Here is a 27,752-nt window from a genome sequence, read left to right on the forward strand (position 1 = left end):
GCAGTGTTATTAAAGTGGCATACATCACTTTTCCCATTTTTTCTGTAATAACGCAGTATCTCAGAGCTATGGAAATCTTACGAATAAAAATTACTCGTCTTTTTTAAAAAAGGTTTATTTGAAAACTAAAAATTTTACTACGACAACTGTGGCTAATTGGTATATCTGTTTTTACGTGGTTATCAGGAAAATATAAAAAGATACTTGTTATAACCGAGAGCAAACAAATACCGAAAGACATCGGTTATTCAGAACTAAAATACCCATGTCGTTTTAACTGATCGGTTTTTTCTATCTCTAAACTGCAGTGTCGCCACAGAAAAGTGTGTCGTTCCATCAATGTACATAGCAACGTTGAGATATGTATGTGTTTATGCGCAATATTGGCAAATGGAAACACGAAGAGGTAATAAGCACATGAGCGATAGAATTTATTTCACAGTCAGAAAAGTCGAGTGACAGACAAGACTGAATCACTGTAATAGAAATTATATGGAAAGCTGTGTAAAGGAAAATTTCCAGTTCTTTCGTGGATTCCAAAATTGAAGCAAATTCCGGGACATCAAGGTGACATAGTCTTATACGGATAGTATTCCATGACTAACGTAATTGGCCCACATACTGTACTGGTATACTGATAATATTACACTACTAAGGTAATTTACCTGAAATAATTTACAAACATGTTACTATAACATTCGCTACTACTCATTACGCTAATTGACCTTCAGCCATTAAGCGCAAGCGCAGATCTCAGTTATGATACGTGCGCCATCCAAAAATTTATCAAGGTGGTAACTCAACACAACTACAAACGATCATTGTGTGCAAAATAAATAGAACACCTCATAAGAAGAACATGACGGGTTTGAATCATTCCCACCGCAAAGGATGAAAAAATCGCCTTTTTTACATTTTCCCCGTAAACTAGATAATTATGAAACGTAACAACTACTCTAAAATATCTGCAGCAACGGACTTGCCGCGGAGGTTGCATCGGTTCACGTGAGATCACCGAAGTTAAGTGCGTTGTCGGGCGTTGAAGGCACTTGGATGGGTGATCATCCAGGCCGCCTCATGATGCCAATCGAGGAGCTACTCGACCCAATAGTAGCGGCTCCGGTCAAAGAAAACCATCATAACGACCAGGAGAACAGTGTGCTGATCCCCGCCCCTCCTGTTCACATCCTCCACGGATGATGACACGGCGGTCGGATGGTGCTGTCCCAGTAGGTCACTCGTGGCCTGAAGACGGAGTACTTATAAAGCAACTACTCTCCAGTGGATGGTCGTACTACTGAGACCTTGATGCCTGGCATCAATAACAGATGGCAGCACAAGAGGTTGGCCTACGCCTACTGCCGAATTTTGCGATCTGTCGTAAGCCTGCGTAAGCACGTGGGGCCTTCCGTCTTAAGTGCAAGCATATCCATTGCGTTTTCTGCCGCGCGACTTGAGTGGAATGTTTCATTATTTCTGAAATATTATAGAAATGTTTTTCGTTGTATATCCTCACCATCGGTACTGAATTTACTGTAAAATTACTTGCTCACTTTTCGGAACTTCCGTTCATAGTAAATCGATACTATTTGAAGCCGTGGTAGACACGAGTCTAGTGTGCTTCACCTTCAGCACCTTCTGTGTCAGTCTCGGTTCCTATGTCCCTGATTTCACAACGAACAGTTCGTTGTCTACTGAGTATACTGTCTGTTGCACGACACTATCCCTCCCACGCTGCTAAATGTAGGTCGTCGGCAAAATATGACTGCAGTGGAACAAGGGCGTCTGCAGAAATTTCCCCAGGAGGTGGTGGTGGCACTGTTAGTGGTGTGTGTGTGTGTGTGTGTGTGTGTGTGTGTGTGTGTGCGTGTGTGTGTGTGTGTGTGTGTGTGGAGGCCATTACTATGAAATTCACACAGTCCAGACCGACAAGGAAAATAAACCTTGAGATTTGGAAAGGTTGTTGATCTTATACCGCTTATACTGCATATTTCGAAATTCCACCTCTAAGGGGGATACACAGGAAATGAAAGGATTTTTGAAACATGTAGCTATTAAGGTAATTTTGAAGCTAGGCAGACGAAAATTTGTATCTGGTTTCTAGGTCAGAAATAAAGAAATATGTGTTCCAGTATTATTGGGAATTTAACCTCTATGAGGTGAAATAGTAGGTGAACATTTTATCTTGAGATAAAAAATTATGGAAGGACTATGGAAGTATTTTTAAGGCTATATCTACGAAAATTGGTATTTGACTTCAAGGTTACAAATAAGAAAATACGTATTTTCGTGTTTTTGGAAGTTCAACCCCTAAGGGGATGAAATAGAGTGAGCTGGTGCGTTTCTGGCGCCAGTTTCCGTCGATCGATGTTTCGATCTTTGAGTCGCGGTCCAGAGGGCACTGCTCGCTAACAGACTGTAGTAGTTCTCTGTGCGGCCCAACATCGGGCTTACCGCGCTTACACTGGACACAGTTGCCAACAAATCGCATGCCATCGCCATATAGGTTGGGCCAAAACATGTGTTCCCGAACTCTGTTCAAGGTCTTGTAGAACCCCAAATGATCCCCTACCGCCGAATCGTGGAAATATCTGAGTGCCATGCTAACTCGTTCCTGTGGAATACAGACCTTCCCTTCACCACGGTTGTCTTCCCCTTTACACAAGACACCCCCCCCCCCCCCACCCCAGCCCCCGAAGACCTCGCCATCCGCCAACTGCTGCCGAATCGGTCCCCACCCGGGGTCCTCGGCCTGTTTGCCGGCTAAGTCGCAGAAGAAGCCGGGTGTCTCGGAGAGAAGGAAATTGACCCCCAGATCCGGCTCCACGTGGCCCTTGCCTTCCCCAGACTCTGCCGCGAACATACGGATAAGAGCGTCGCCAATTCATTGTCTCTGCCACTAATATGGCGAACCTGGAGATAAGTCTCGTCATCTTAACTTCGGTATGATTTTTAGCGATCTTTTTAATCAAAGTTTAAGGGCTGGCACTGGCCAAGTAACTCACGGAGGCTCATTGGTTTCAGTCCAGTTGTATTGCTCACCTGTTCTCCAGATAGGGTTGTGTAGTTTATGTCTCAGAAAATTGTCTGCTCTTGATGTGTGTTGTGTTAGAGATAACTGGCAGCGGTCGACGCTAGCATACTGGGAGCAGAGCACCACGGCGGCAGAGAGATATTTGAGGCCATGTCCTCTCCTTTACATCTTGGGTTATGTTGTCACTTTTGCGTGATTCCATCTTTCCGGTGCTGAACTATAGCATCCAAAGTTCAATTGCATTGCCATGTTGAGTATATTTCTATGTCATTCTCTGCCTCGTGGATCTCTTGTATTGATTTGAATCCTTGGTCTGCTCGCGTCTATCGCCAATTCACACGAAATATTGAAGCAACCTTATTTTAAGGGTATTGTCATATAGTCATGTTCTAGTTGTAATCGTTCTAAGAATATTGTTGATTAATCAACTGAGTAAGTAAATTTGAAGGTCCGTTTAGTCAAAATTAAAGGACCCCCTTAATTGTTTTAGTCATTTTTATACAGTTTTGTTTAGGAAAGTTGGCAAGCCGAACGTTAAATATCTGTATTTTTACGCTTAATCTGTTTCTCCCCTGATTGCAAGTAGTGAGAGTTCTGCTATGAATTTTATGGACATTTGTGCTATTTAAGTAAAGCTTTACCTAAGTATATATACCTAGTCATATTCAAATTTCAAGTTTTACGGGTCTCGTTCCACTTAACGAAATTTATTTATTATTTGTCCAACTGATCTGGCCTTGTGATTTTATAATGATTTTGATTGTAATAAAATATGTAGCAACTACAACGGATTACTATTGTGATTTTGGTGTGTCACTACCATACCCCATATCACAGAGGATGAAATGTTTCATGAAATATATGAAAACCTGTTTTTGATACATTGAACGATTAAGAGGGTGGAATATAGGATGTAATGTTTTATGAAAGTATTTCAGTGCGAAAGAGTTTTTAAAGCGAAATCTATGAATATTGTGTTATTGAAAACTACGTGTTTCACTGTTTTTGGAACTACAACCTCCAAGAAGGTGCAATAGGGGCACAGGTTTCACTGACCCATAGCCTTCCAGCCCAACCTGCAAAGTATACGGACTTGAAATTTGATGAAGGTGTAAATCTTACGCTGAAAGCATCATTTAAGAAGAGATTGTTCGAAATTTCACTCCTATGGGGGTGAAACATGGGTTGAAAGTCTTTTTTTTTTTAAATATGTCCCTATGTCCCTATTGAAGCTATAACTACAAAACTACGAAAATTGACATTTGGTGTCTCAGTCAGATACAAAAAAGAAACAGGTTTTTAGCATTTTCCGAAATTCTTCCATTGGGGGATAAAATAATTAGTGAAGGTTTTTTGAAAATAAATCATTATTAAAGAACTACTGAAGCATTTTCATAGCTACATCTATGAAAATAGGTATTTGACATCTCGGTTGGATGTAAAAAAAATGTGTTTCGTTGCTTTTGGAAATTTAACTCACTAATAGAGTGAAATAGGGGATGTAATGTTTTATGAAATATTTCACTATGAAAGCATTTTTAGAATTAAATGGATGAAGATTTGAATTTGGCTCCTCGCCTCTAAATAGAAGAATACGTGTTTAATTGTTTTTGAAAACCCAACCCCTAAAGGGTGTGAGATGTTTCAGAAAATGGTTCATTATGGAAGGATTGCTAAATATATCTGACAATTCGTATTCGGCTAATATGTTACAATTTTTAAAAACTACGTGTTTTTCTGGTTTTGGAACTTCGAGCATAAGGGGATGAAAATTTTAATGAAATATTTATTGCGTTATATTAAAATATTTTAAATCTGCATCTATGAAAACCGGTATTTCACTTCTCAATTAGATATAAAGAAATATGCGTTAGGGAATGAAAGACTGTACGGAGATATCACCACAAGAATACAAACGGCTTGATTAATAAAAACCTTGGACTCCAGCAGTCAGCATTGCTTTTTGATCATTAAGTAAAAGACCATGCTTCAACGGCGCTAAGTTTAGATAGTTTAGAAAGTGTTGCAGTTTATACAAGACATAAAAAAACGATTAAAGAAAAAAATTCTTTGCAGACCATGAACGGTCTACGCAAGTAAAGAAGCGGATGATAAGCTAGCTCTTTATGCAAATGAGTTGGTCAGTTTAAGTTCCGAGACATGTCATGCAGCAGGAACGGAATCCTATAGTTGCTACGATTGGCTAAAGGAAAAGTTTTGCAGAATCACTCGAAATCACTTCTGCAAGTGGCTAAGAATCTCGTAATGAATAAAAATTCTGTACTGTGAATTCCAAGGTGGGAGATGCAAGATTCCTCCCCCCCCCCCCCTTCCCCCTCCTCACAATGCTATCCTTCTTTACCTACAGCAAAAAATAAATAAATAAATTAATAAATAAAACTAGAGAAATTTCTACTGTGAAACTATTTGCATACAAGAGAACGGCCCTTGAAATTTAACTCTTCAAAGTTTTAAGCCCTGCTCATTCCAGATATTGATTAGAAAGTGTTAATCCACATGTGGAACCTGAGTATATAATCCCTGTGACATTTGATCAACGGCGTTCCATAAGGACAGGTTCTCATTCAAAACGTTCGAAAATTCAATTTCTTTGTAGTTGCATTTTTTAAAGGTGTACTTGTCTAGACTCTTGGAACAGAAAGTTTTTTTTTTTAATCCGTGCTTTACAAAAGTTTCTACAGTCCATTGTTTGAAGCAGTGTCACGGCTGCCATGAGCCGCGCGGGGTACCCGCCATGTGTCCAACGCCTTGTCACGGTTCGCGCGGCTCCCCCTGTTGGAGGTTCGAGTCCTCCCTCGGGCATGGTTGTGTGTGTGTTGTCCTTAGCATAAGTTACTGTAAGTAGTGTGTAAACATAGGGACTGATGGTTCAAATGGCTCTGAGCACTTTGGGACTTAACATCTGAGGTCATCAGTTTCCTAGAACTTAGAACGACTTAAACCTAACTAAATTAAGGACATCACACACACCCATGCTCGAGGCAGGATTTGAACCTGCGACCGTAGCGGTCGCGTGGCTCCCGACTGAAGCGCCTACAACCGCACGGCCACATCGGCCGGTCTATCATGTATTCTAGAAGAGTTGCAAGGTCGTCAGTGGCGCCTGTTCTTTCGAGAGCAGTTACTATCTTTATATCTATGGTTAAACGTTACCCAGCCATTGACCTTCGTCTGTGCGAATGCGCACAGGTTGCCGGAACTCTTACGGGAATCGTCACCTTAGTGTGAGCCAGTAATGAGTGGATGGACAAATACCTATTAAGTACATTACGTATGCGGATTGTGGACGGTTGGGGATGTGAGTCTCACGGGAAGCGTGCGAGGGATAAATTCCTGCAGTCGTGCTGTTCATGTGTGCCCTCGATGGCTCAGATGGATTGAGCGTCTGCCTTGTAAGCAGGAGATTCTGGGTTCGAGTCCCAGTAGGGGCACACTTTTCAGCTGTCCCCATCGAAGTATATCAACAACACCTGTCGGCAGCTGAGGGTTTCAATTAATTATCAGTTGTGAAGGTGATTCGATGAACCCTTTGCCAGGCACTTAAATGTGTTTTGCAGGGTATCCATATAGATGTAGATGATAACTCGTCCCGTGTCGCACGTGCTCAAAATGATTCATACTGCAGAATGCATGCAAACATACTCACCGAAAATACGGACGAATATCAAGTGCAGGCTGCCGAGTGCTGCATATCCAGCTTTGACAGATCGGCTTTTCCTGCCAAGAAGAACAGGAAGTTGCTGTCTAGGAACAATCAGAGGTAGAGGAAGGGTTGATAAATACTCCTTGACTTGCAGACTAAACGTAAATAACGAAAATACATTTTTGGTAAAAATTGGTCAAAACATAATCGGTTGCCCTCCGTATTGGATTAGCTGTTTTGAATATTGAAAATCTGACTTCAGATTCGTTTTCAGCGACATTAAAAATATATATGTAACACTCAGTTCATGCAAATCGAAGTAATAATATAACTAAATGTTTTCCCTAAACTTTGAACACATTTTTTTCGGGTAACTATTTTCTCAGAACGGCATGCAGCATAAATTAAAAGTGGTTCGTTCTCTTAACATCTACCTCTGACCCCTAAAAGTAAACACTTTTCTTAGGAACTTATAGCTATAATATGACATTTGTTAATATTAACTAATTTTTGTGTAGGCATAAGGAGTGAAACAAACCCTCAAAAATCGAACTCAAAGTTCGAATTAGCACTGTATCGTTAAATTTAAGGTTGTTTCATTGCGGTTAGGTATACGCTCCCATAAATTTTATGTTTTATCGACTGATGTTATCCATTTTCAATTTCAGAGGAATAATGTAGTATCAACTGATGTTACCCATTTTTGAATTCAGGTAACATATGAGGTGCCACACTGCACGCGCTCTGCGTACTCCAGTCTCGCAGGCCCTTGATCAAATCATAATTACGGGCGCCATTTTTTATTGAAAATCTAAAATTAAGCTCATAGTATTATCACTCGTAATTCCCAAACAGATCTTTCGAATGTATTTTCATTGTCTCAAAAAGAATTTCAAATGTACCCTTTTTTGCTCATTTGTATGAGAACCTGGCCGTAACGCCGGAATATAGTCACGAGATTTTTTTTCAGAGATGCTGTACGTTCGCGAGAAGACTTTCGTTCTGCGCGTGTCGAAGGACATTCCTCAGATATTACTGTGTGTGTGCTACTCAGTCGTGCCATTTAAGTGTACATCTTTCCATAGTTTTCCTTTCACGATGTAAACAGTGTTCCGCTCAGTTGCTAACTGGCCAGTGAGTGGTTCCGAAGGTATCGGATGTGCGGTGCGTTCGGTCTGCTTGGACAACAGCAGACTAGCGTGGTGCGATGGCAGAAGCAGACACTGAGGGAGCTAGCTGCTGGGACGCCAGCGAACAATTTATGCCAAGTAAGACGAAGAGGACTATTCTAAAATTACGAGCCGTCTCAAAAGTGTTTACCATTGCTAAATCTTGCTGTTGAGTCTGACAAAACTGGCAGTTTTGCCTAGAGATACATTAGAGAGAGCTACAGGAAATCCCCCCACCCCGCTCAATGAATTTTTGGTTGTGATGACAGGCCCATTGGTAGTGTAGCCCGAGATCTAAGTTAGGTTGGAAGGTGGTAATTTGATTGAGAGTTGTTTACGCCAACGATTATGAATGCCGACTAAACGTTGTGCGAGCAGATTGCCCTGTAGCGTAGCCTAGCGTTTCCGTCCGCGCCACATTTAACACACTTTCTCTAACTGTGTACAAAAGTCTCACAACAGCCACGATAACTACGTTTCTGGTGGGGGTGGGTAGAGTCCACTATGTAACTTTCACTGCAAATTTTAGTAACCGCATAAACTAACCGAAATAGAAGCGTAATTTTAACTATATTTCCTTTTGTGGGAAAATAATGGTTCTCCTCTTTCGGCAGCAACTGTAGTATGTAGGCGACTTATTAGTTTTTTTTAACTCTGAATCATGATCTCAATAGACGCAGTGCTTTTTTTACGTTACTTGATTTGTGGTCTATAGTAAACAATGCAACGAATTGGTAAATTCTTTGAAGTTTGACGTGTGTTACATAGACGACGTCTGCAATGTTCGTAAGGCCAAGTTTGCATATATTCGGTGTCTGTTTTTTTGGCCATGTACTGTATAATTAAAGGGAGGAGGATTATGTTCAAGGAGCAGTGCATTAGCAGTCTATGGAGAAATTGAGAATTTGGATCTAAAGAACGGCATGCTCGGGCAGTTCGTGCTATTCTGTTGACCACTGTGTAATTCGGACACAGTGATCATTGCCTCTCCCTCGTAACCAGGGGACTCGGGTGCTAATCCTGGTCTGGCACAAATTTTCAACAGTGCCCATTGACTGAAGTCTGTGCCCATTGTCAGCTAATGTCATTGTTTCGGTGTTAAATTGTATTTTGTTCACGATACGTAGTTTGGCTTTTTCATGGATAACAGCTTTGAAAAGCGTACAGGTTATATTGATATTTGCTCGTCGTTAGTCCAAGGCAACTATAGCGATTTATAAACACAGTTGTAGTTCGTATTAAGCCTACATACGTAATTGTGTCCTGTGTTTCATTACCAAGAACTACTTCGTAAGTAATTCCCCTGTAGTGGTATTTTGTTTTAGTATTTTGTTTAAATATTTATAGACTGCAGGCTTGGATGAAATATGAAACACATGTCCGAAGTTCCTGTTGATACTGCAGATACTGTTTCATCCGTACTAGGGGCCAAAACATTTCATCTAATACAGAAGGACACAATTTGTCTCGAGATTTAGCAATTTTTCGTAATAGAGGCCTTGCTTCGATATATTTTTCTCTAATTCTTGTTTGGATTTAATCTTAAAACACACTAACTCTTCCACCACTTATTCGATATGTGGTTTTATCCATTTCGTAGCCTAGAGTTCCTAAACGGTCGATAATATTAATGATTTCCTTTCTCAATTATATTTTCTGTAAATCTCCTGTTTATGGTTATTGCTAACATGTTTCACGTTCTCACTTTTATTATTTTTATTTTTCTAGTTTTGTGCCTTGTAGCCAAATTTTCTTTGAATCTGGTTTTTAATTCTGAAATAGTAACAGTTGAAGGTCAAGAGAAGATTGCGGTCTATTTGAGGAGAGTGGCTTGGAGATTTTTTATAACAGACGTATACAGGTCATGGGGATCCTTACCTATATACATTTACTTCGAGTGTGATGTAGCCCATTCTCTTGTCATGATCTCGGCTGTATCGCAGCACATTGTCTCGGTTAGGTTGGAGATTTCTGTTGAGAGTTGCCGAAGTCAACGAAAGTGATTACAAAGTAAAGACTGTGCTAACAGAACGATCTGTAGCGTAGTCCAACGCGTTCTTTCTGTCCTTTTAAAGCCTCTTTTAATTAAAAATAACTAAATCTGCAAGATACAATCACAAAAACTGTATTACGTAATAGAGTAATCCCAGACTATTGTTGTGTAAGTTGTGTGCGTACACTATTTTTTTTGTCAGTGAATATACATTTTTTTACTCATTTGCTGGGTTTCAATTTTCCCCGTTTTCTGGCAAAAAACCTTTTCCTGTGAAGGGCCCATTAGCTTGTCGGTTATATTTGTGACTTTCTCGACGGTCAGTAATTTCCTGATAGTCCATCCACCGGCGTCATTGTTAACATCGGATATAGATTTTAGTATTAGAAGGCTAATATGAAGCTAATGCATAAGTAGGTCTAATAATTAATAAAAATAGGAATGCGGGTAAGCTACTACAAACAGCATAGTGAACGCATTGTTGTGGCCAAGATAGCCACGAATCCCACGCCTACCAAAGTCGTAAAAGTAGTCCGCAGATGATGAAGAAGTTGATGAAATGTGTGATGAGATAAAAGAAATCATTCGGATAGTGATGGGAGATGAAAATTTAATATTAATGGGTGACTGGAATTCGACAGTAGGAAATGGTAGAAAAGGAAACGTAGTAGGTGAATATGGAATGGGGGTAAAAAATGAAAGAGGAAGCCGCCTGGTAGGTTTTTGCCCAGAGCATAACTTAATCATAGCTAACACTTGGTTCAAAAATCATGAAAGAAGATTGTATACGTGGAAGAGACCTGGAGATACTGCAATATTTCATATATATTATATAATGGTAAGACAGATATTTAGGAACCAGATTTTAAATTGTAAGACATTTCCAGGGGCAAATGTGGACTCTGATCACAATATATTGATTATGAACTGTAGATTAAACTGAAGAAACTGGAAAAAGGTGGGAATTTAAGGAGATGGGACCTGAAAGAACTGACAGAATCAGAAGTTTTAGAGTGTTTCAGGAAGATCATTAGGGAACGATCTACGGGAATGGGGGAAAGTAATACAGTGTGATGAGGGATCTGAGTGGTGTACTGTCAAGGGGGAGGGGGTTCCTCAGGGATCAGTGTTGGGGCCGCTCCAGTTCCTTATTTATATAAATGATATCCCCTCAAGTATTACGGGTAACTCTAAAATATTTCTGTTTGCTGATGACACTAGCTTGGTAGTAAAGGATGTTGGGTGCAACATTGACTCCGTTTCAAGTAGTGCAGTACATGACCTCAGTCCATGGCTTGTAGAAAATAAACTAACGTTAAATCACAGTAAGCTTCAGTTTTTACATTTTCTAACACACAATTCAACAAAACCTGACGTTTTAATTTCACAGCATGGGCATATGATTGGTGAAACTGAACGGTTCACATTCCTAGGTGTTCAAATAAATAGTAAGATGTCGTGGAAAGCCCACGTTCAGGATCTTGTTCAAAGACTTAATACTGCCATTTTCACTATTGGAACGGTGCCGAAAGTGAGTGATACTTCGACAAGTAAATTAGTCTACTTTGCTTATTTCCATTCACTTATGTCGTATGGTATTATGTTTTTGGGTAACTCTTCCCATTCTAGAAGGATATTTTTGGCTCAGAAACTGGAGGTTCGGGCAAAAAGTGGCGTGAGTTCACGAACCTCTTGTCGACTTCTGTTCAGGGAGTCTGGGTATTTTGACATTGGCCTCTCAATATGTATATTCCTTATTGTCGTTTCTTGTTACCAATATTAGTTTATTTCCAACAATAAGCAGCTTTCACTCGGTTAATACTCGGCAGAAATCAAACCTCCATTTGGATCGGACTTCCTTAACTCATGTGCAAAAATGTGTGCAGTATACTGCTGCTTCAATTTTCAATAAGCTGCCACTCGAATTCAAAAATCTTAGCAGTAATCCACGCGCTTTCAAATCGAAACTGGAGTGTTTCCTCATGAGTCACTCCTTTTATTCTGTCGAGGAGTTAATTGAAAAATTAAGCTGATTCTCATTGTACTGCTGATAGCGTTTGCTTAAACTTATGGACTGATTTTCTCTCAGGTTCATGAACATGTATTTCTATCTGTTATTACTTTTTTGTTGTAAGTTCATGTGTCGCCCTAACCGCCGGCTGCTTCACGTCTGCTGTGCAGCGAGCTACCTTAATTTAAGTATTAACTCTATTTTTCTTACTTGTCATTTCTTCTTCCGTGTGTTTTTGCTTTTAGGAAGCTTTAATTGTCGAGTGCTAGCAATAGTGTTACATAGATTTCGTGTTTGTTTTGAATACAGTCAGAGAGAGTCCTTGTAGTCAGCCATAGTGCCAGTAGTGCTAGTGTTTGTTTTGAATACAGTCCAGAGACAGGTAGTGCTATTTTCATTGTTTTCCACAAGAAGTGGTTAGCAATCACAGTTTAGTCAGTAATCAATCGCCTTTAGTGAATTAGCAGTCTACTTAAAAGTTGATTAAGTCTCTTCGGTAAATTGATTCCTTAGGATGGATAGGATGTGTGACTGCTGTGTACGGACGCTGGCCACTCTTCGCGAACAGCTGAGCGTGTTGATGGCCGCGGTCAGCCGTCTTCAGGCTGCTGCCTCGGAGTGTAGCGGCAGTGGGGAGTCTGGTGCGTCGCATGGTGCACCCCAGGTATTAGATGCTTCACCCACTGTCCCTGCTGTCGAGAGATCTTCGCGGGTACCGGGCGCGGTTGGGCCACCCTCTCCCCAAGGGGAGTGGCGGGTTCAGTGGCGTTCGCGGCGCACGAGGCGGAGGGTCAATGTGGAGGCTGGCCGTGTGGCATCGCCCGCTCTGCCTGTGAATGGACATGTGGCTGCTCCTTCAGCAAGGTCCGAGCAGGCACACGGGGGGAGGGGTTTATTAGTTATTGGGAGCTCCAACGTTAGGCTAGTGATGGAGCCCCTTAGGGAAATGTTATAGTTCTGGGAGGAGATTTTAGTTTTGCTGGATATAGACTGGGAGACTCAAACGTTCATAACGGGTGGCAGGGACAAAGAATCCATTGAAATATTTTTAAGTGCTTTATCTGAAAACTACCTTGAGCAGTTAAACAGAGAACCGACTCGTGGCGATAATATATTAGACCTTCTGGTGACAAACAGACCCGAACTATTTGAATCAGTTAATGCAGAACAGGGAATCAGCGATCATAAAGCGGTTACTGCATCGATGATTTCAGCCGTAAATAGAAATATTAAAAAGGTAATAAGATTTTTCTGTTTAGCAAAAGTGACAAAAAGCAGATTACAGAGTACCTGACGGCTCAACACAAAAGTTTTGTCTCAAGTACAGATAGTGTTGAGGGTCAGTGGACAAAGTTCAAAACCATCGAACAATATGCGTTAGATGAGTATGTGCCAAGGAAGATCGTAAGAAATGGAAAAGAGCCACCGTGGTACAACAACCGAGTTAGAAAACTGCTGCGGAAGCAAAGGGAACTTCACAGCAAACATAAACATAGCCAAAGCCTTGCAGACAAACAAAAATTACACGAAGCGAAATGTAGTGTAAGGAGGGCTATGCGAGAGGCTTTCAATGAATTCGAAAGTAAAGTTCTATGTACTGACTTGGCAGAAAATCCTAAGAAATTTTGGTCCTATGTCAAAGCGGTAGGTGGATCAAAACAAAATGTCCAGACACTCTGTGACCAAAATGGTACTGAAACAGAGGATGACAGACTAAAGGCCGAAATACTAAATGTCTTCTTCCAAAGCTGTTTCACAGAGGAAGACTGCACTGTGCTTCCTTCTCTTGAAGTCGCACAGTTGACAAAATGGTAGATATCGAAATAGACGACAGAGGGATAGAGAAACAATTAAAATCGCTCAAAAGAGGAAAGGCCTCTGGTCCTGATGGGATACCAGTTTGATTTTACACAGAATACGCGAAGGAACTTGCCCCCTTCTTGCAGCGGTGTACCGTAGGTCTCTAGAAGAGCGAAGCGTTCCAAAGGATTGGAAAAGGGCACAGGTCATCCCCGTTTTCAAGAAGGGACGTCGAACGGATGTGCAGAACTATAGACCTATATCTCTAACGTCGATCAGTTGTAGAATTTTGGAACACGTATTATGTTCGAGTATAATGCCTTTTCTGGAGACTAGAAATCTACTCTGTAGGAATCAGCATGGGTTTCGAAAAAGACGGCCGTGTGAAACCCAGCTCGCGCTATTCGTCCACGAGACTCAGAGGGCCTTAGACACGGGTTCACAAGTAGATGCCGTGTTTCTTGACTTCCGCAAGGCGTTTGACACAGTTCCCCACAGTCGTTTAATGAACAAAGTAAGAGCATACGGACTATCAGATCAGTTGTGTGCTTGGATCGAGGAGTTCCTAGATAACAGAACGCAGCATGTCATTCTCAATGGAGAGAAGTCTTCCGAAGTAAGAGTGATTTCAGGTGTGCCGCAGGGGAGTGTCATAGGACCGTTGCTATTCACAATATTCATAAATGACCTGGTGGATGACATCGGAAAGTCTCTGAGGCTTTTTGCAGATGATGCTGTGGTGTATCGAGAGGTTGCAACAATGGAAAATTGTACTGATATGCAGGAGGATCTGCAGCGAACTGACGCATGGTGCACGGAATGGCAATTGAATCTCAATGTAGACAAGTGTAATGTGATGCGAATGTATAGAAAGATAGGTCCCTTATCATTTAGCTACAAAATAGCAGGTCAGCAACTGGAAGCAGTTAATTCCATAAATTATCTGGGAGTACGCATTAGGAGTGATTTAAAATGGAATGTTCATATAAAGTTGATCGTCGGTAAAGCAGATGCCAGACTGAGATTCATTGGAAGAATCCTAAGGAAATGCAATCCGACAACAAAGGAAGTAGGTTACAGTACGCTTGTTCGCCCACTGCTTGAATACTGCTCAGCAGTGTGGGATCCACACCAGATAGGTTTGATAGAAGAGATAGAGAAGATCCAACGGAGAGCAGCGCGCTTCGTTGCAGGATCATTTAGTAATCGCGAAAACGTTACGGAGATGATAGATAACCTACAGTGGAAGACTCTGCAGGAGAGACGCTCCGTAGCTTTGCATGGGCTTTTGTTGAAGTTTCGAGAACATACCTTCACCGAAGAGTCAAACAGTGTATTGCTCCCTCCTACTTATATTTCGCGAAGAGACCACGAGGATAAAATCAGAGAGATTAGAGCCCACACAGAAGCATACCGAGAATCCTTCTTTCCACGTACAATACGAGACTGGAATAGAAGGGAGAACGGATAGAGGTACTCAGGGTACCCTCCGCCACACACCGTTAGGCGGCTTGCGGAGTACGGATGTAGATGTAGATACTGACACGTTCCATGACCTTGAAGATTTGCTCCTCAATTTGGGCCTACGGAACTTGACATGCGCAGAGAAAGAGGGTAACAGAAGATATATTGAATTTAATTTATGAAAGGAGAAAATACAAAAATGCAGTAAATTAAGCCGGCAAAAAGAAATACTAATGTCTCAAAATGAGATCGACAGGAAGTGCAAAATGGCTAAGCAGGGATATCTAGAGGACAAACGTAAGGATGTAGAGGCGCATATCACTAGGGGTAAGATAGATACTGCCTACAGGAAAATTAAAGAGACCTTTAGAGAAACGAGATTCACTTGTATGCATATCAAGAGCTCAGATGGAAACCCTGTTATCAGCAAAGAAGGGAATGCAGAAAGGTGGAAGGTGTATATAGAGGATCTATACAAGGGCAGTGTACTTCAGGACAATATAATGGAAATGGAAGAGGATGTAGATGAAGATGAAATGGGAGATGACATACTGCGTGAAGAGTTTGACAGAGCACTGAAAGACCTTAATCGAAACAAGATCCCGGGAGTAGGCAACATTCCATTAGAACTACTGACAGCCTTGGGAGACCCAACTCTGACAGAACGTTACCGTCTGATGAGCAAGATGCATGAGACAGCCGAAATACCGTCAGACTTCAAGAAGAATGAAATAATTCCAATTTCAAAGAAAGCAGGTGTTGACAGATGTGAAAATTAGCGAACTATCAGTTTAATAAGTCACAGCTGCAAAATACTAACGCAAATTCTTTACAGACGAATGGAAAAAATGGTAGAAGCCGACCTCAGGGAAGACCAGTTAGGATTCCGTAGAAATACTGGATCATGTGAGGCAATACTGACCCTACGACTTACCTTATTAAGTAGATTAAGGAAAGGCAAACCTACGTTTCTAACATTTGTAGACTTAGAGAAATCTTTTGACAATGTTGACTGGAATACTCTCTTTCAAATTCTGAAGGTGGCAGGGGTAAAATACAGGGAGCGAATTCAATTTACAATTTGTACAGAAAGCAGGTGGCAGTTATAAGAGTCAAGGGATATGAAATTGAAGCAGTGGTTGGGAAGGGAATGAGACAGGGTTGTAGACTATCCCCAATGTTATTCAATCTGTTTATTGAGCAAGCAGTAAAGGAAACAAAAGAAAAATTCTGAGTAGAAATTAAAATCCATGGATAAGAAACTAAAACCTTGAGGTTTGCCGATGACTTTGTAATTCAGAGACAGCAAAGAACCTAGAAGAGTAGCTGAACAGAATGAAGTGTCCTGAAGGGATGATATAAGATCAGCATCAATAAAAGCAAAACGAGGATAATGGAATGTAGTCGAATTAAGGTGGGTGATGCTGAGGGAATTAGATTAGGAAATGAGACATTTAAAGTAGTAAAGGAGTTTTGCTATTTAGGGAGCAAAATAACTGATGACGGTCGAAGTAGAGAGGATATAAAATGTAGACTGTCAATGGTAAGAAAAGTGTTTCTAAAGAAGAAAAATTTGCTAACATCGAGTATAGCTTTAGGTATCAGGAAGTCTTTTCTCCGAGTATTTGTATGCAGTGTAGCCACGTATGGAGGTGAATAATGGACAATAAATAGTTTGAACATGAAGAGAATAGAAGCTTTCGAAATGTGGTGCTACAGAAGAATGCTGAAGATTAGATGGGTAGATCACATAACTAATGTGGAGGTATTGAATAGGATACGGGAGAAGAGAACTTTGTGGCACAACTTGACTAGAAGATGGGGTCGGATAGTAGGACACGTTCTGAGGCATTAAGGGATCACGAATTTAATATTGGAGGGCAACGTGGAGGGTAAAAATCGAGGAGGGAGTCCAGGAGATGAATACACTAAGCAGATTCACAAGGATGTAGGTTGCAGTGGGTACTGGGAGATGAAGCTTCCAGACGATACAGTAGCTTGGAGAGCTGCATCAAACCAGTCTGTGGACTGAAGACAACAACAACAACAACAAGGTATTTGTGTGATGTGTAACCTTCAACAGAAGTGGGGCAGACAAGAGGATTAGATTATATGTACTTTCCATTGAAATTGATCCATAATGGGGAGATACTCAATGGGAAAATAATATGCTAATTTACTATCCACAGACCGCAAATGGACTGATCATGAACGAGGAATGAAAATTTAGTCACACTTCTGATTGTACACGTATTATTTGACCCCTATTTGACCCCCCCCCCCCTCTCTCTCTCTCTCTCTCTCTCTCTCTCTCTCTCTCTCTCTCTCTCTCTCTCTCTCTCTCTCTCTCTCTCTCTCTCTCTCTCTCTCTCTCTCTCTCTCTCTCTAACACACACACACACACACACACACACACACACACACACTCTCAATCGCGCGCGCGCGCTAGTTCTAATAAATAATTCAATTCATTAATGGTGTCGGAAGAGATGGTTAGCAAGAAATCCTTTAGGCTCCTCGTAAACTGAAATCTGTCAGTAGTAAAGCTTTTTGTGGCTGCCGGCAAGTTATTGAAAACATCGTTCTCCTTAATGATGGAGACTTTCTTGCACCAAAGTAATTAACTTACCAATTTTTGTGGAGATTATTCACTTCTAGTTATGACTTCATGAAATGAGCTGTTGATTTGAAAATATTCATTTGTTTTTAAACACAATATTCACGGGGAGAACGTATCTTCCATCTCCACCATGTTAACTGATCTATTTATATGATCCTTATTCTAAGTTGTGATATATTAACGGTAAAACACTAAACATTACTTACATGCATTTCCACTGTTTTCCAACAAGCTAACAATTTTTCATGAATAATATATTAATACTGAAATTTTTAGAAAAATTTTGAAAGAGAGGTTTTGCAGGCAAATTTCAAAAATAAAAAGACCATAGTGTTCATTATAATACAACTTCTCCATGGTTTTTAATTCTTACTCCGAAGTTTTCTTTTGTTTTCTTTACTGCTTGCTCAGCAAACAGATTGAATAACATCGGAGATAGGCTACAACCCTGTCTCACTCCCTTCCCAACCACTGCTTCCCTTTCATATCCCTCGACTCTTCATGCCCTCGAGTAAGAAAACTGACCGTTAGAATTCCATGGTTCTGGGATAAATGGTTTGAGAGGAAAGGTACATTTAGTTAGAAAAGTTACGGAAAATTTAAAGTTGCATTGCACTTAACGTCGTACATGCACTCATTTAAATTCATAGTTTCTTTCACTTTCCAATAGTATGCATGCTGTACAAAAACATAACATTTGTTTCATGATATTTACTTTTTTATTTCTTGCAAGTCTTCTAGAACTTCTCTCGAAAACTTTGTGGGTAGATCTTGGCATTTGTTTTGTTCAGAAACGTTATTACTGTAGCAAACAACTGACTACGAGACAAGAAAAAATGTATTCAATAGGTGAAAGCTCAAAAACTACGGGTAAAATGTCCCTAGGCTTATCATCTCAAAGAAGAGATGGCACAGAGAAACAAGTGGGCATGTCTTACATAGCAAGCTGCCATTTAAACCGACATTTTAGTAAGTTCAAATAAGGATTTGGAATAAAATACTTTCATATTCGCACTAAGTGTAAATCAAACTGGTGCAGTCACCAATAAACAAAATTATTTTCATTGTTTTCGGGGTTCCTTTTGCCTTTCGGAATAAATATATTGCGAATCAGCAGTTAACATGCCTGGTTCCCCAAACAGGAGACGACTAGAAACTTCCGAAATGTGGTGGTGTAGAAGAATGCTAAAAAAGTTTTGATCGAATAGCTGATGGGGAGATACGAAATCAGATTAGGGAGCAGAGAAATTAATGGCACAAATTGACAAAAAGAAGCGATCGTGGGTAAATGTCATATTTCGATTCCACCCATCCGCTGTGACCCACGACGTTCTGCATTACTTTGATTAGTTGCATTTCGAAGGATACCAGTGGCCTTTTTAAATGTTAACTGGGATTGCCTTCGTTTCTAGAGCAATTTATAACGTTCGTTAACTATGATTTTTTTCGGAATATATCGTGATGAACTCTGGGAGGAACCACAGAACACAGCTTAAATTGTCGTTGAAGAAACGAGTAGTGATTGTATTTTTATCTTTCTTATCCGACACGTTGGGGAATCCAAGGTATAATGGGGTACACAGTTGAAAACTTTGATTAAATGTACAAAATTGATAAATAAGAGAGTTACAAATTTTTATATGAACACATTATGATGTATTAATCACAAAAATATAAGAACATTGCCATAAAATAAAACAACAATATTTTCTCACTCAAAAACAGAAATTTATATCATTTGCACGCGGCAGAATGGGGTGGTAAATACAAGTGATTACAAAAACGTATAAAATTATCGGAAATGCAGAAAATATTGGCTTGCTCGGTATTTTTTTTTAGTTTAAAGTGAGTATTAATGTCAAACTACAGTTTTCATGTATCGTATCCTTTTCTTGAGGCTGTTTACAAAATTCACACACGGGGAGACACTCATCATCTTCGCTATCTATTCCTGCACAAGAATCGTGTGTCCATTTTTTGCACGTGGAAAAAGCGACCCAACCTCCAACTGATTTTGAATATAACCCACCACAATATACACACTGACAGTCAGAACTTACCTCATAATCACTCTCGTTAGTATAGTATTCTTACTCCTTTCTTCCATTTATCTTCAGGCTCTTTCTCTCGTTTTTGAGTTTTTAATTTTATTCTCTTTCGCAAAAAGTTTTCTGTTTGCTCTTTCTTCTTTGTCAAAGTTCTTTTTTCTATTTCTCCCATTAATGACTTTTAACTCTTTTTTGTACGGCGAATCAGTTAAAACAACGTAGTTCCCCATTTTCAGTCTCGCTCTTTTCTTGCTTTCGTTAACTTTTGACAAGAAAATCAGAATCTCAGGTGAAATATGAAATGAGGAGGTTGTGTTGTCAGTTGTCATCCAAGAGCACCCAAGATTAGAACAATTAGCCCCAATAACTTTGTTATTCTTAGGCGGCAGTTCATTGTAACAATTCGCTGAAACCTCGTCCCCTTGATTATCCAGCCCGTTTGAGTCGTCTTTTTCAGCTGGTGTGCTAGTTGGAGGCAATTCAAATTGTTGAGATATAATAACCCCTTCATCTGACGGCCTATCACGTCCGCTGTCAGTTGTGTGTGCCGATAGGAAGTGTGCGTCTTGAATATGGATGGGTCCGTGGGCCATATTGCAGTAGCTTCGAAACCTTTAATAGCGGTTTTCATTGTTGCGCTTTAGACGAAAGCTGAACCAAAAAGCGTTGAAATTTGAAAGATAGTTACGACTTTCCCTGCGTGACTTCGCAGCCATTTTCGAAGCTGATCACTATAACGAGGATTTATAAAACAAACATCAAGCGGCTGAAGTCTGTGAGAGCAATGTGGTGGTGAAGAAACGCCACTCTCCCTCGCGTAGTCCATAACGTCATTGTTCGTGGTATGAGCTGAGTGGCCATCTGATATAAGGAGAACTGGGACGTGCTTTGATGTCTTAGAAAATACCACTAATTGTGGAAACCATACAAAGAATGACTCTGTGGCCATCCATGCGGTGCTGTGGACCTCAGCGCAACCTCCTGCTGCCAGTCCTAACTCAAATTCTTTCTGCTTCTTCTTTAGTGGAAAAATAATCGTAGGAGGAATGTCAGCTCCGCTTGCTGACGTACTAATGAGGATGGTTGCAGTTTCGCCCCTTTCTGCAGAGGTTAACGATCGCACTGGACGGTTCCCTTTGCAAGCTGCGATGTTCGATTGGTTTTTAGCATTAACCGAGACGCCTGTTTCATCACAATTAGTTATTTGAGAAGTCATTAGTTTGTGATTGTCAGTTACATTTGTTAGCAACGAAAAAAACCTATCGACAGCTACTTTATTAAAATCAATGATTCTTGTACCAGATAATGCTTCGGGCTTGCGAACAAACCCGCATTTGCTTCTTCATTGTTTCGTGATGTAATAAAGATTTCGATTTGTTTTGCTCGAAATTTTCGAAAAGGTATCTGTAAAAACGTGCAAAAATTGAAATGGCAAAACTGTGCACCTGCCGAAATACGAGTGCGTATACTCATTTGAAAACATTTTCCTACACCGCTTCTGATACGCTAGAGGTTACCGCACAGTAAACAACAATTGTAGTTGACCGTTTGCCTGCATCGTATAAAGTACGGCCAATAAAATATTTTTGTAGGGGGGACACATCATCTCATTCTAAATGGAGAGTTCATCTATACGTGTAAAAGTAACCACTTGTGCCAGAGGGAAGTGTGTTGGGAGCCTTATTGTTCCTGTTGTATATTAACATTACAGATAATATAAGTAAGCTCACATATTTCGAAAATGATGCCGATATCGACATTGAGGTAACAAAGGTCGTGTGAAGCGATATGCACATACAGGGGATAGTAAAAATGTGACCACCTATACTTGCATCTACATGGATACTCTGCAAGTCACATTTAAGTGCATGGCAGATTGATCATCGAACCACCTTCACAAGTCTCTATTATTCCAATCTCGCATAGCACCCGGAAAGAATGATCACCTGTGTCTTTCCATACGAGCTCTGACTTCCCTTATTTTATCGTTGTGGTCGTTTCTACCTACGTAGGTCGGTGTCAACAAAATATTTTCGCATTCGGAGGAAAAAGTTGGTGATTTGAATTTCGTGAGAAGATACTGTCGCAACGAAAAACGCTTTTCTTTTAATGATGTCCAGCCCAAATCCAGTATCATTTGTGTGACACACTCTCTCATATTTCGCGATAATAGAAAACGTGCTGCCTTTCTTTGGACTTTTTCGATCTACTCCGTAAGTCCTATCTTGTAAGGATCCCACATCTTCCAGCAGTATTCTAAAAGAGGACGGAGAAGCGTAGTGTAGGCAGTCTCCTTTGTAGGTCTGTTACGTTTTATAAGTGTCGTGCCAATAAAACGCAGTCTTTGGTTAGCCTTAACCGCAACATTTTCTATGTGTTCTTTCCAATTTAAGTTGTTCGTTATTGTATAATAATAATGGCGTGTGACGAGGGCCTCCCATCGGGTAGCCCGTTCGCCTGGTGCAAGTCTTTCGATTTGACGCCACTTCGGCGACTTGCGCGTCGATGGGGATGAAATGATGATTAGTACAACACAACACCCAGTCCCTGAGCGGAGAAAATCTCCGACCCAGCCGGGAATCTAACCCGGTCTTTTAGGATTGACAGTCTGTCGTGCTGACCACTCAGCTACCGCGGGCGGACGTTAGTTATTGTAACACCTAGTTATTTAGTTGACTTTACGGCTTTTAGATTAGACTGCAACTTCTCTGATAGTGATTCGTCCATTCTGCTTCACCAGCAATATTGCGGGATCAGTAACGACCTGATTTGCGGATATTGCGGGCGTACCTTAACTGGCTTCTGTCTTCATTGATTAGCGGCTACCTTTGAAATGGTTGTACCACTCCTTTAGCCCTGCAGTACCCATTACTTTGTCCACAAACACACGATGGTTTCAACTTGAGAATTGCCAAGCTTGGAGCCAAATGTGATGTAAAGACGTCATTTTGCTCAGAATACTAAATCCAACGTGTACCACTTGCAAGCGTTCCAAAGTAGTGGAGAAAATCAGGTATGTGTGCTAAATATGCCTGAAAACATGAGCGCATGCGCGCCCTGATACCATTGTTGATTTCAACAATTAAAAAAGGTCGGATATTTTTTGAACAGCTCATGTATATAAGCCATCGCCAGTGATGTCGAAAGAGCAAGATACCCCTAACTACGGCAGTCTATTGTCTGACGTATCTCCATAACAGCTCCGAACCGAATACCCCAAAGTTCGACAAATGGTTCAAATGACTCTGAGCACTATGGGTCTATCGTCATCAGTCCCCTAGAACTTAGAACTACTTAAACCTAACTAACCTAAGGACATCACACAACACCCAGCCATCACGAGGCAGACAAAATCCCTGACCCCGCCGTGAATCGAACCCCGGAACCCAGACGCGGAAAGCGAGAACGCTACCTTCACGTCAGGAATCAAGCTGAGCTCAGAAGGGCGCAAGTCCGGGGTTGTCTCTGGCTGATACTGATCTTCGGCCTGACGTGGCTGCTTGTCCTGTTCCAGGGGTTGCCCCTCAGTCTGCAAGATCCGAGCAGTCGCAGAGGGTGGTCTTACTGGTAGTTGGGAGCTCCAACGTCAGGCGCGTAATGGGGCCCCTTAAGGATATGGCAGCAAGAGAGGCGAAGAAAACCAATGTGCAATCCGTGTGCATACCGGGGTGGGTCATTCCAGATGTGGAAAGGGTCCTTCCGGATGCCATGAAGGGTACAGGTTGCACCCATTTGCAGGTGGTCGCTCATGTCGGCACCAATGATGTGTGTCGCTATGGATCGGAGGAAACCCTCTCTGGCTATCTGATTTGGTGAAGACTGCCAGTCTCGCTAGCCGGATGAAAGCAGAGCTCACCATCTGCAGCATCGTCGATAGGACTGACTGCTGACCCTTGGTAAAGAGCTGAGTAAAGGGTCTGAATCAGAGGCTGAGATTGTTCTGCGACCGTGTGGGCTGCAGATTCCTCGACTTGAGTCATAGGTTGGTGGGGTTTCGGGTTCCGCTGGATAGGTCAGGAGTCAACTACACGCAACAAGCGGCTACACGGGTAGCAGGGGTTGTGTGGCGTGGGCTGGGCGGTTTTTTAGGTTAGATGGCATTGGGCAAGTACAAAAAGGGCGGCAGCCTCAACGAGTTCGGGGCAAAGCAGGACATGAGGGGACCAAGCAGCAATCGGTATTGTAATGGTAAACTGTCGAAGCTGCGTTGGTAAAGTACCGGAACTTCAAGCGCTGATAGAAAGTACCGAAGCTGAAATCGTTATAGGTACAGAAAGCTGGCTGAAACCAGAGAGAAATTCTGCCGAAATTTTTACAAAGGTACAGACAGGTAGAAAGGATAGATTGCATGCAACCGGTGGTGGAGAGTTAGTCGCTGTTAGTAGAAGTTTATCCTGTAGTGAATTAGAAGTGGATAGTTCCTGTGAATTATTATGGGTGGAGGTTACACGCAACAGCCGAGCTAGGTTAATAATTGGCTCCTTTTACCGACCTCCCGATCCAGCAGCATTAGTGGCAGAACAACTGAGAGAAAATTTGGAATACATTTCACATCAATTTTCTCAGCAAGTTATAGTCTTAGGTAGAGATTTCAATTTACCAGATATAGACTGGGACACTCAGATGTTTAGGATGGGTCGTAGGGACAGAGCGTCGAGTGACATTATACTGAGTGCGCTATCCGAAAATTACCTAATGCAATTAAACAGAGAACCGACTCGTGGAGATGACATCTAGGACCTACTGATAACAAACAGACCCGAACTTTTCGACTCTGTATGTGCAGAACAGGGAATCAGTGATCATAAGGCTGTTGCAACATCCCTGAATATGGAAGTTAATAGGAATATAAAAAGAGGGAGGAAGGTTTACGTGTTTAGCAAGAGTAATAGAAGGCAGATTTCAGTCTACCTAACAGATCAAAACGAAAATTTCTGTTCTGACACTGACAATGTTGCGTATTTATGGAAAAAGTTCAAGGCAATCGTAAAATGCGTTTTAGACAGGTACGTGTAGAGTAAAACTGTGAGGGACGGGATAAACTCACCGTGGTTCAACAACAAAGTTAGGAAACTACTGCGAAAGCAAAGACAGCTTCACTCCAAGTATAAACGCAGCCAAAACCTCTCAGACAAACAGAAGCTAAACGATGTCAAAGTTAGCGTAAGGAGGGCTATGCGTGAAGCGTTCAGTGAATTCGAAAGTAAAATTCTATGTACCGACTTGACAGAATATCCTAGAAAGTTCTGGTCTCACGTTAAATCAGTAAGTGGTTGGAAACAGCATGTCCAGACACTCCGGGGTGATGATGGCATTGAAACAGAGGATGACAGGAGTAAAGCTGAAATACTAAACACCTTTTTCCAAAGATGTTTCATAGAGGAAGACCGCACTGCAGTTCCTTCTCTAAATCCTAGCACAAACGAGAAAATGGCTGACATCGAAATAAGTGTCCAAGGAGTAGAAAAGCAACTGGAATCACTCAACAGAGGAAAGTCCACTGGACCTGACGGGGTACCAATTCGATTCTACACAGTACGAGAAAGAACTTGCCCTCCCTTCTAACAGCCGTGTACCGCCAGTCTCTAGGGGAACGGAAGGCTCCAAATGATTGGAAAAGAGCACAGGTAGTCCGAGTCTTCAAGAAGGGTCGTAGAGCAGATGCGCAAAACTATAGACCTATATCTCTGACGTCGATCTGTTGTAGAATTTTAGAACATGTTTTTTGCTCGAGTATCATGTAGTTTTTGGAAACCCAGAATCTACTCTGTAGGAATCAACACGGATTCCGGAAACATCCATCGTGTGAGACCCAACTCACTTTCTTTGTTCATGAGACCCAGAAAATATTAGATACAGGCTCCCAGGTAGATGCTATTTTTCTCGACTTCCGGAAGGCGTTAGATTCAGTTCCGCACTGTCGCCTGATAAGTAAAGTAAGAGCCCACGGAATATCAGACCAGCTCTGTGGCTGGATTGAAGAGTTTTAACAAACAGAACACAGCATGTTGTTATCACTGGAGAGACGTCTACAGACGTTAAAATAATCTCTGGCGTGCCACAGGGGAGTGTTATGGGACCATTACTTTTCACAATATATATAAATGAGGTAGTAGATAGTGTCGGAAGTTCCATGCGGTTTTTCGCGGATGATTCTGTAGCATACACAGAAGTTGCAGCATTAGAAAATTGTAGCGAAATGCCGGAAGATCTGCAGCGGATAGGCCCTTGGTGCAGGGAGTGGCAACTGACCCTTAACATATACAAATGTAATGTATTGCGAATACATAGAAAGAAGGATCCTTTATTGTATGATTATATGATAGCGGATCAAACACTGGTCTCAGTTACTTCTGTAAAATATCTCGGAGTATGCGTGCGGAACTTTTTGAAGTGGAATGATCATATAAAATTAACTGTTGGTAAGGCGCGTACCAGGTTGAGATCCATTGCGAGAGTCCTTAGAAACTGTAGTTCATCAACAAAGGAGGTGGCTTACAAAACACTCGTTGGACCTATACTTGAGTATTGCTCATCGGTGTGGGATCCGTACCAGATCGGGTTTGCGGAGGAGATAGAGAAGATTCAAAGAAGAGCGGCGCGTTTCGTCACAGGGTTATTTGGTAACCGTGATAGCGTTACGGAGATGTTTGACAAACTCAAGTGCCAGACTCTGCAAGAGAGCCGCTCTTCATCGCGGTGTAGCTTGCTCGCCAGATTTCGAGAGGGTGCGTTTCTGGATGAGGTATCGAATATATTGCTTCCCCCTACTTATACCTCCCGAGGAGATTACGAATGTAAAATTAGAGAGATTAGAGAGAGCACAGGGGCTTTCAGACAGTCTTTCCTCCCGCGAACCATACGCGACTGGAACAGGAAAGGGAGGTAATGACAGTGGCACGTAAAGTGCCCTCCGCCACACACCGTTGGGTGGCTTGCGGAGTATAAATGTAGATGTAGATGAGTGTGGTGCGTGATGCGGCGCTCCCCATCCCCATATACCGATCAAATCAGTCACGACTTGAACCGAGCGTGCCCGAACATTGTCCTACAAAATGATGTCCGCCTCCTGCAGAAACCGACGCCGCTTCTTTCTCTCAGTTGCTTTTCTGCTTTGTAACACAGTCTGTTTCGTTTTCGAGTCCAAACCGCTTAACAGATATTGTTCAAATTTGGCATGGAGACAGTTTGAACTCTGAGAAAGAACATAGCCCACTTTAAAAAGCAAGAAAAATTTTTTTTTGCATCAGTGAACGTAAACTACATTAAAACTTACTTATTTTGCTTGTATAACTTAAGAATTCTATAATGTATAAGTACTTCAGTAGTCGCCGTGCGGGATAGTCTCTCAAACGAAATTGCTCCCACGTCCGAGGCCTTTCAATATCACGTCTTCCATTCCGTTTGTAGTTCAGAATATTTTGGGGAAGTCTGGGACGTAGCATTCTCACCAGTCTTCACGATATTTTTGAATTTTTTAGTTTCTGTTGAAAATACTTAATTTTTCTCTAGTATCTTCTTTCCTAATCATTTCTTGTTGTGCAGCTCTTCGAATTTCTTAGGAACCTCAGCTCTGCCGTGTGATTTTTTTTGCTTTTTTTTAAACCATGTTTTCGCTTTCACAGCATAATACAGGAACCGGGACCACGTTATAGAATTTCGGAACAATCTTTTTGTACTTTATTGCCCAATATTCAGATAATAGTGTCACAGACAGCTTAGAATTTGTGTAATTTATTTTAAGTATCAGAGTAAAAATCAGATCTTACAGCGTAGCCTAAGTGAAAGATTAAGAGACCAGTTCTAAAGCAGGATTATCCAAAACTAGTTTTAAAATGACTGAGTATTTTCCTCGGAGTGCATTTATTTTCGTTTTATTACTAGAAATTTTAAAGTTGTATTCATTGCATATTTCGTTCAGGTGGTATATAGATCTTTGGAGGTCATTT

General features: G+C 41.3%; 1 non-coding gene across 1 annotated transcript; it reads left to right on the forward strand.

The window, feature by feature from the left end:
• The first annotated feature begins 6,411 nt into the window (after window positions 1–6,411).
• On the forward strand, window positions 6,412–6,486 carry Trnat-ugu (transfer RNA threonine (anticodon UGU)). Its single transcript has one exon. It is a non-coding gene; the product is annotated as a tRNA-Thr (tRNA).
• Window positions 6,487–27,752: the final 21,266 nt, after the last annotated feature.

Source organism: Schistocerca gregaria, unplaced genomic scaffold, assembly GCF_023897955.1.
Source record: "Schistocerca gregaria isolate iqSchGreg1 unplaced genomic scaffold, iqSchGreg1.2 ptg000047l, whole genome shotgun sequence".
Taxonomy (NCBI): domain Eukaryota; kingdom Metazoa; phylum Arthropoda; class Insecta; order Orthoptera; family Acrididae; genus Schistocerca; species Schistocerca gregaria.